Source organism: Arachis hypogaea, chromosome 7 (genome assembly GCF_003086295.3).
Source record: "Arachis hypogaea cultivar Tifrunner chromosome 7, arahy.Tifrunner.gnm2.J5K5, whole genome shotgun sequence".
Lineage (NCBI taxonomy): Eukaryota > Viridiplantae > Streptophyta > Magnoliopsida > Fabales > Fabaceae > Arachis > Arachis hypogaea.
In genome coordinates this window covers 37,647,183-37,657,111 of record NC_092042.1, presented here as the reverse complement: position 1 = coordinate 37,657,111, position 9,929 = coordinate 37,647,183, and the positions used below count along the sequence as shown (strand labels likewise).

At 40.4% G+C, this 9,929-nt stretch overlaps 1 non-coding gene across 1 annotated transcript; it reads left to right on the top strand.

Moving 5' to 3' along the window:
• Positions 1-8,703: 8,703 nt before the first annotated feature.
• Positions 8,704-8,811, top strand: LOC112704707 (small nucleolar RNA R71). Its single transcript, XR_003155318.1, has one exon. It is a non-coding gene; the product is annotated as a small nucleolar RNA R71 (small nucleolar RNA).
• Positions 8,812-9,929: the final 1,118 nt, after the last annotated feature.

The window sequence follows — 9,929 nt, the reverse complement described above, 5'->3', positions numbered from 1 at the left end:
TAGGTGTATGCTACAAGTTCGGGAAGCCAGGGCATATAGTTCGGGACTGTCCACACAGGAAACATCGGGATACAGCCAAATCTGATTCTCAGACCCGAGGTAATCATGAACTAGCAGTTAAGATTTTAGCTACCTTGCATGTCATTAATATATAGTAATCCATTTATGAAGTATGACAAGTTTTAGTAATCCATATATTAGTTGTTGAGATGGAGCGATGCTTAGCTAACTTAGAGGAGTGGCTAGGTTCTTGAAGGATAAGAATCAGAATGACGCAGTGGGAGCAGGGTGGATTATACCAAAGGAGCTGGAGCTATCGAGAGCTATGCAGAGTTACCATTTGAAACCCATTGACGTTAAGACTTCAAGGAAGAGGAATAGAGTGAAATTAACCTTTAGCTGCTGATTGGTTAATAAACAAGTAAGGGTGAGACCAAATTCCTATACGAGAGAGTTTCGACACCATTCTTGGAGTTGTACCAGAATTTTCACCTTAGAGAGAACGTGAATTCACGATAAACTTAGTGCCGAAAGCCGGATCAATGTTGAATGCACCACAAGTGAAGACATCATTATAATCAGTAGAACCTAGGACCGAGTTGAAAGGAGTACTAGAAGAGAGAATCTGAGTGTTTCTTTGCAAGAGCGTTCGAACTAATCCTCACGACTTAATCTAACCTTTCTCATATAACTTACATTGAAAGCTCTATCTTGAATCTTTCCTGTAAAAGCCCAACTCATCGTTCTTCTGATTTGTTCCTTACTTGTATAAAGCTTGTCTCTTTTGGAATAAGCCTGAACCCGTCCTAATATAATCACATAATTCATGAAATCCTGGTGACCTACGGTGTGTGGAGTGGCCCTCTTGTCTCTTGGGAGAAGAGGGAGATCCGAGAGGGAGAGGAACATAAAAGACAGAGCGCAGAATGGAGAAGGAGACCGCCACCTCGCCACAGTCGCCGTCGCGTCACCGTTCATGCCATCTTTGAGGAGACCAAGCAAGAGAGAGTGAAAAGCGAAGGAGAGGAGGCCACAAGTCACTGATGAGCGGATAATTTGTACGCTTTTTGGCATTGTTTTTAGTATGTTTTTAGTATGATCTAGTTAGTTTTTAGTATATTTTTATTAGTTTTTAGTTAAAATTCACTTTTCTGGACTTTACTATGAGTTTGTGTGTTTTTCTGTGATTTCAGGTATTTTCTGGCTGAAATTGAGGGACCTGAGCAAAAATCTGATTCAGAGACTAAAAAGGACTGCAGATGCTGTTGGATTCTGACCTCCCTGCACTCGAAGTGGATTTTCTGGAGCTACAGAAGCCCAATTAGCGCGCTCTCAACGGCGTTGGAAAGTAGACATCCTGGGCTTTCCAGCAATATATGATAGTCCATACTTTGCCCGAGATTTGATGGCCCAAACCGGCGTTGAAAGTCACCTTCAAAATTTCCAGCGTTAAACGCCGAAACTGGCACAAGAATGGGAGTTAAACGCCCAAACTGGCACCAAAGCTGGCGTTTAACTCCAAGAGAAGTCTCTACACGAAACTGCTTCAATGATCAGCCCAAGCACACACCAAGTGGGCCCGGAAGTGGGTTTTTATGTCATTTACTCATCTCTGTAAACCCTAGGCTACTAGTTCTCTATAAGTAGGACCTTTTTCTATTGTATTTTCATCTTCGGACATCTAGTTCTTAGATCAGATCTTGGTTCTTCTGGTTCCCTCTCTGGGGCTGAAGCCAATGATCACTTTTGTTCTTATGTATTTTCAACGGTGGAGTTTCTACACACCATAGATTAAGGTGTGGAGCTCTGCTGTACCTCGAGTATTAATGCAATTACTATTGTTCTTCTATTCAACTCCGCTTGTTCTTGTTCTAAGATATCACTTGTTCTTCAACTTGATGAATGTAATGATCCGTGACACTCATCATCATTCTCACCTATGAACGTGTGCCTGACAACCACCTCCGTTCTACCTTAGATTGGGTGGATATCTCTTGGATTCTTTAACCGGAATCTTCGTGGTATAAGCTAGAACTGATGGCGGCATTCAAGAGAATCCGGAAGGTCTAAACCTTGTCTATGGTATTCTGAGTAGGATTCAATGATTGAATGACTGTGACGAGCTTCAAACTCACGATTGTGGGGCGTTAGTGACAGACGCAAAAGAATCACTGGATTCTATTCCGACATGATCGAGAACCGACAGCTGGATAGCCATGCCATGACAGGGTGCGTTGAACATTTCCACTGAGAGGATGGGAGGTAGCCACTGACAACGGTGAAACCCTTGCATACAGCTTGCCATGGAAAGAAGTAAGAAGGATTGGATGAAGACAGTAGGAAAGCAGGGACACGGAAGGGACCAAGCATCTTCATACGCTTATCTGAAATTCCCACCAATGAATTGCATAAGTATCTCTATCTTTATCTTTATGTTTTATTCATCATCCATAACCATTTGAGTTTACCTGACTAAGATTTACAAGGTGACCATAGCTTGCTTCATACCAACAATCTCTGTGGGATCGACCCTTACTCGCGTAAGGTTTATTACTTGGACGACCCAGTACACTTGCTGGTTAGTTGTGCGAAGTTGTGTTTATGCCATGGTATTGAACACCAAGTTTTTGGATTCATTACCGGGGATTATTTGAGTTGTGAAAAGTATTGATCACAATTTCGTGCACCAAGTTTTTGGCGCCGTTGCCGGGGATTGTTGAGTTTGGACAACTAACGGTTCATCTTGTTGCTTAGATTAGGTATTTTTTTTCAGAGTTCTTAAGAATGAATTCTAGAGTTTCATGATGATCTGTTGAAGTCTGGCTGGCTGTGAAGCCATGTCTAATTTTATTGGACCGAGGTTTCAACTTATCATCACAAGAGCTTGTTGATTTCTATCAATCTTGTTGTTGGAGCAGTGATCTGCTAAGGCTTGGCTGGCCATTGGCCATGTCTAGTGTTTTAGACCGAAGCTTTTTTTGAAAGCTTGGCTGGCTATGAAGCCATGTCTAATTCCTGGACCGGAGTCTTAGACTAAACATTGCATGATTCCTAGAATTCTCATTAAGAATTTTGATATCTTTATTTTCTTTCTTTTTCCACTTAATTTTCGAAAAATCCAAAAAAAATTACAAAATCATAAAAACCAAAAATATTTCTTGTTTGAGTCTAGAGTCTCATGTTAAGTTTGGTGTCAATTGCATGTTTCTGTTCTTTTTGCATACATGCATGTGTCTTCATTAATCTTCAAGTTGTTCTTGATGATTTCATTGCTCTGATCTTTGAATTCTATTGACTTGAGTGTTTATGTGTCTCATATGCATTCTCATTTTGTTAGTGTCAGTAGTATACAAACTGCTAAGTTTGGTGTCTTGCATGCACTGTTATTTGATTTTAGTTGCATTTTGATTATTAAAAATCCAAAAATATTTTTAATTTGTGTCTTTTCAAGTCAATAATACAGATAATTGAAGATTCAGAACATACAGCAGAGGAATTACACAGAAAAAGCTGGGCGTTCAAAACGCCCAGTGAGGAAGGCAAACTGGCGTTTAAACGCCAGTGGTGCACGAAATTGTGATCACTACAACTTCGCACAACTAACCAGCAAGTGCACTGGGTCGTCCAAGTAATACCTTACGTGAGTAAGGGTCGATCCCACGGAGATTGGTGGTATGAAGCAAGCTATGGTCACCTTGTAAATCTCAGTCAGGCAGACTCAAATGGTTATAGTGATAAACGAATAAAGCATAAAGATAAAGATAGAGATACTTATGTATATCATTGGTGGGAGCTTCAGATAAGCGAATGAAGATGCCTTCCCTTCCGTCTCTCTGCTTTCCTACTGTTTTCATCCAATCCTTCTTACTCCTTTCCATGGCAAGCTCGTGTAGGGTTTCACTGTTGTCAGCAGCTACCTCCCATCCTCGCAGTGAAAGCTAATGCACACACTCTGTCACAGTGCTGCCAATCACCGGTGTGGTTCCCTCCCCTACCGGAATAGAATCCAGTGATTCTTTTGCGTCTGTCACTAACGCCCAGTAGGTTACAGGTTTGAAGCACGTCACATTCATTCAGTCATTGAATCCTACTCAGAATACCACAGACAAGGTTAGACCTTCCGGATTCTCTTGAATGCCGCCATCAGTTCTTGCCTATACCACAAGGATTCCGGTTAAAGAATCCAAGAGATATTCACTAGAGCCTTGGTTGCTTGTAGAACAAAGGTGGTTGTCAGTCACCTTGTTCATGGGTGAGAATGATGATGAGTGTCACAGATCATCACATTCATCAAGTTGAAGAACAAGTGATATCTTGGAACAAGAACAAGTGGAATTGAATAGAAGAACAAATAGTAATTGCATTAATACTCGAGGTACAGCAGAGCTCCACACCTTAATCTATGGTGTGTAGAAACTCCACCGTTGAAAATACATAAGAACAAAAGTGATCATTGGTTTCGGCCCCAGAGAGGGAACCAGAAGAACCAAGATGATAATACAATAGTAAAAGGTCCTACTTATAGAGAACTAGTAGCCTAAGGTGTACAAAGATGAGTAAATGACATAAAAATCCACTTCCGGGCCCACTTGGTGTGTGCTTGGGCTGAGCAATGAAGCATTTTTCGTGTAGAGACTCTTCTTGGCGTTTAACTCCCATTTTGGTGCCAGTTTGGGCGTTTAACTCCCATTCTTGTGCCAGTTCCGGCGTTTAACGCTGGGAATTCTGAGGGTGACTTTGAACGCCGGTTTGGGCCATCAAATCTTGGGCAAAGTATGGACTATCATATATTGCTGGAAAGCCCAGGATGTCTACTTTCCAAAGCCGTTAAGAGCGCGCCAATTGGGCTTCTGTAGCTCCAGAAAATCCACTTCGAGTGCAGGGAGGTCAGAATCCAACAGCATCTGCAGTCCTTTTTGGTCTCTGAATCAGATTTTTGCTCAGGTCCCTCAATTTCAGCCAGAAAATACCTGAAATCACAGAAAAACACACAAACTCATAGTAAAGTCCAGAAAAGTAAATTTTAACTAAAAACTAATAAAAATATACTAAAAACTAACTATATCATATCAAAAACATACTAAAAACAATGCCAAAAAGCATACAAATTATCCGCTCATCACAACACCAAACTTAAATTGTTGCTTGTCCCCAAGCAACTGAAAATCAAATAAGATAAAAAGAAGAGAATATACTATAGACTCCAAATTATCAATGAAACTTAGCTCCAAATTAGATGAGCGGGACTAGTAGCTTTTTGCCTCCGAACAGTTTTGGCATCTCACTTTATCCTTTGAAATTCAGAATGATTGGCTTCTTTAGGAACTCAGAATCCAGATAGTGTTATTGATTCTCCTAGTTAAGTATGATGATTCTTGAACATAGCTACTTATTGAGTCTTGGCTGTGGCCCAAAGCATTTTGTCTTCCAGTATTACCACCGGATACATACATGCCACAGACACATAATTGGGTGAACCTTTTCAGATTGTGACTCAGCTTTGCTAAAGTCCCCAATTAGAGGTGTCCAGGGTTCTTAAGCACACTCTTATTGCCTCGGATCACAACTTTATTTCTTTCTTTTTCTTTCTTTTTCTCCCCTTTTTTTTTCGTTTTTCTCCTTCTCTTTTTTTTGTGTATTCATTGCTTTTTCTTGCTTCAAGAATCATTTTAATGATTTTTCAGATCCTCAGTAACATGTCTCCTTTTTCATCATTCTTTCAAGAGCCAACAATTTTAACATTCATGAACCACAAATTCAAAAGACATATGCACTGTTTAAGCATACATTCAGAAAACAAAAAGTATTGTCACCACATCAATCTAATTAAGCTAGTTTTAAAGATGAATTTGAAATCCTGTACTTCTTGTTCTTTTGTAATAAAAACAGTTTTCATTTAAGAAAGGTGATGGATTCATATAACTTTTTGGCATAGACACTATGACACTAATGATCACAAGACACAAACATGGATAAACATAAGCATAAAATTCGAAAAACAGAAGAATAAATAACAAGGAAATCAAGGAACGGGTCCACCTTAGTGATGGCGGCTCTTTCTTGCTCTTGAAGATCCTATGGAGTGCTTGAGCTTCTCAATGTCTCTTCCTTGTCTTTGTTGCTCCTCCCTCATGATTCTTTGATCTTCTCTAATCTCATGAAGGATGATGGAGTGTTCTTGATGCTCCACCCTTAGTTGTCCCATGTTGGAACTCAATTCTCCTAGGGAGGTGTTTAGTTGCTCCCAATAGTCTTGTGGAGGAAAGTGCATCCCTTGAGATGAATCTCTCCATCTCCCATGACTCGGAGGTGAAAGCTTTTGCCTTCCCTTTCCTCTTTCTAGAGGTTTCTCCGGCCTTGGATGCCATAAATGGTTATGGAAAAACAAAAAGCAATGCTTTTACCACACCAAACTTAAAAGATTTGCTCGTCCTCGAGCAAAAGAAGAAAGAAGAGAGTAGAAGAAGAAGAAATGGAGGAGAGGGAGAGTGGTAGAGGTGATTGGGGAATGGGTGAAGAAGAAGAGAGTGTGGTAGGGTTTGGTGGGGATCCTGTGGGGTCCACAGATCCTTAGGTGTCAAGGAAAAGTCATCCCTGCACCAAATGGCATTCAAAAACACGTTTTGAGCCAATTCTGGCGTTAAACGCCGGGCTGGTGCCCCTTTCTGGCGTTTAACGCCAGGTTCTTCCCCTTTCCTGGCGTTTAACGCCAGTCTGGTGCCCCTTTCTGGCGTTAAACGCCCAGAATGGTGCCAGACTGGGCGTTAAACGCCCAACTGCTAGCCTCACTGGCGTTTAAACGCCAGTGAGTTCTTCCTCCAGGGTGTGCTGTTTTTCTTCCTGTTTTTCATTCTGTTTTTGCTTTTTTCATTGATTTTGTGACTCCTTATGATCATCAACCTACAAAAAAGATAAAATAACAAAAGAAAATAATTAAGTATAGAACATTGGGTTGCCTCCCAACAAGCGCTTCTTTATTGTCACTAGCTTGACAGAGGACTCTCATGGAGCCTCAGAAATGCTCAGAACCGTGTTGGAACCTCCCAACACCAAACTTAGAGTTTGAGTGTGGGGGTTCAACACCAAACTTAGAGTTTGGTTGTGGCCTCCCAACACCAAACTTAGAGTTTGACTGTGGGGGCTCTGTTTGGCTCTGTTTTGAGAGAAGCTCTTCATGCTTCCTCTCCATGATGATAGAGGGATATCCTTGAGCCTTAAACACAAAGGATTCTTCATTCATGAGAATGAACAGTTCACCTCTATCAACATCAATCACAGCCTTTGCTGTGGCTAGGAAGGGTCTGCCAAGGATGATGGATTCATCCATGCACTTCCCAGTCTCTAGGACTATGAAATCAGTAGGGATGTAATGGTCTTCAATTTTCACCAAAACATTCTCTACAAGTCCATAAGCTTGTTTTTTTTTGAATTGTCTGCCATCTCTAGTGAGATTCTTGCAGCTTGTACCTCAAAGATCCCTAGCTTCTCCATTACAGAGAGAGGCATGAGGTTTACACTTGACCCTAAGTCACACAGAGCCTTCTTGAAGGTCATGGTGCCTATGGTACAAGGTATGGAAAATTTCCCAGGATCTTGTCTCTTTTGAGGTAATTTCTACCTAGACAAGTCATCCAGTTCTTTGGTGAGCAAGGGGGGTTCATCCTCCCAAGTCTCATTTCCAAATAACTTGTCATTTAGCTTCATGATTGCTCCAAGGTATTTAGCAACTTGCTCTTCAGTGACATACTCATCCTCTTCAGAGGAAGAATACTCGTCAGAGCTTATGAATGGCAGAAGTAATTCCAATGGAATCTCTATGGTCTCATTTTGAGCCTCAGATTCCCATGGTTCCTCATTAGGGAACTCAGTGGAGGTCAGTGCACGCCCATTGAGGCCTTCCTCAGTGGCGTTCACTTGCTCTCCTTCCTCTCCAAATTCGGCCATGTTTATGGCTTTGCACTCTCCTTTTGGATTTTCTTCTGTATTGCTTGGGAGAGTACTTGGAGGGAGTTCAGTGATTTTCTTACTCAGCTGTCCCACTTGTGCCTCCAAATTTCTAATGGAGGACCTTGTTTCATTCATGAAACTTTGAGTGGTTTTAATTAGATCAGAGACCATGGTAGCTAAGTCAGAGGGGTTCTGCTTAGGATTCTCTGTCTGTTGCTGAGAAGATGATGGAAAAGGTTTACCATTGCTAAACCTGTTTCTTCCACCATTATTGTTGTTGAAACCTTGTTGAGGTCTCTCTTGATTCTTCTATGAGAAATTTGGGTGATTTCTCCATGAAGAATTATAGGTGTTTCCATAGGGTTCTCCTAGGTAATTCACCTTTTCCATTGAAGGGTTCTCAGGATCATAAGCTTCTTCTTCAGATGAAGCATCCTTAGTACTGCTTGGTGCATTTTGCATTCCAGACAGACTTTGAGAAATTAATTTGACTTGTTGAGTCAATATCTTGTTCTGAGCCAAAATGGCATTCAGAGTATCAATCTCAAGAACTCCTTTCTTCTGACTAGTCCCATTGTTCACAGGATTCCTTTCAGAAGTGTACATGAATTGGTTATTTGCAACCATTTCAATTAGCTCTTGAGCTTCTGTAGGCGTCTTCTTCAGATGAAGAGATCCTCCAGCAGAGCTATCCAAAGACATCTTGGATAGTTCAGAGAGACCATCATAGAAAATACCTATGATGCTCCATTCAGAAAGCATGTCAGACGGACATTTTCTGATTAATTGTTTGTATCTTTCCCAAGCTTCATAGAGGGATTCACCATCCTTCTGTCTGAAGGTTTGGACTTCCACTTTAAGCTTACTCAATTTTTGAGGTGGAAAGAACTTTGCCAAGAAGGCATTGACTAGCTTTTCCCAAGAGTCCAGGCTTTCTTTAGGTTGAGAGTCCAACCATATTCTAGCTCTGTCTCTTACAGCAAAAGGGAATAGCATCAGTCTATAGACCTCAGGGTCTACCCCATTAGTCTTGACTGTGTTACAGATTTGCAAGAATTCAGCTAAGAACTGATGAGGATCTTCCAATGGAAGTCCATGGAGCTTGCAATTCTGTTGCATTAGAGAAACTAATTGAGGCTTAAGCTCAAAGTTGTTTGCTCTAATGGCAGGGATAGAGATGCTTCTCCCATAGAAATCGGGAGTAGGTGCAGTAAAGTCACCAAGCACCTTCCTTGCATTGTTGGCATTGTTGTTGTTTTCGGCTGCCATGTTTTCTTCTTCCTTGAAGAATTCGTTCAGGTGCTCTAAAGAGAGTTGTGCTTTGGCTTCTCTTAGCTTTCTCTTCAAGGTCCTTTCGGGTTCAGGATCAGCCTCAACAAGAATGCCTTTGTCTTTGCTCCTGCTCATAAGAAAGAGAAGAGAACAAGAAAATGTGGAATCCTCTATGTCACAGTATAGAGATTCCTTTAGGTGTCAGAGGAAAAGAAGAGTAGAAGACAGAAGTAGAAAATTCGAACTTAACAAAGGAGATGAAGTTCGAATTTTGCATTAAGGGATAGTGTTAGTCCATAAACAGAAGGATGTGAGAAGGAGGGAAGTAATTTTCGAAAATTAATTAAAAGATTTTGAAAACATTTTTGAAGAATTGATTGATAATTTTCGAAAACTCAAAGTGAAAAGAAATCAAGTGATTTTTGAAAAAGATTTGAAATTAGAAGTTAAAAAGATTTGATTGAAAACTTATTTTGAAAAAGATGTGATTAAAAAGATATGATTGAAAAGTTATGGTTTTAAAAAGATGTGATTGAGAAGATATGATTTGAAAACAATTTTAAAAGATATGATTTGAAAACAATTTGAAAAGATATGATTTTAAAAATTAATGACTTGCCTAACAAGAAAAGATATGATTCAAACATAAAACCTTCCTCAACAGAAAAGGCAAAAAATGTTCAATCAAATCATTAATTGTTAGTAAGTAT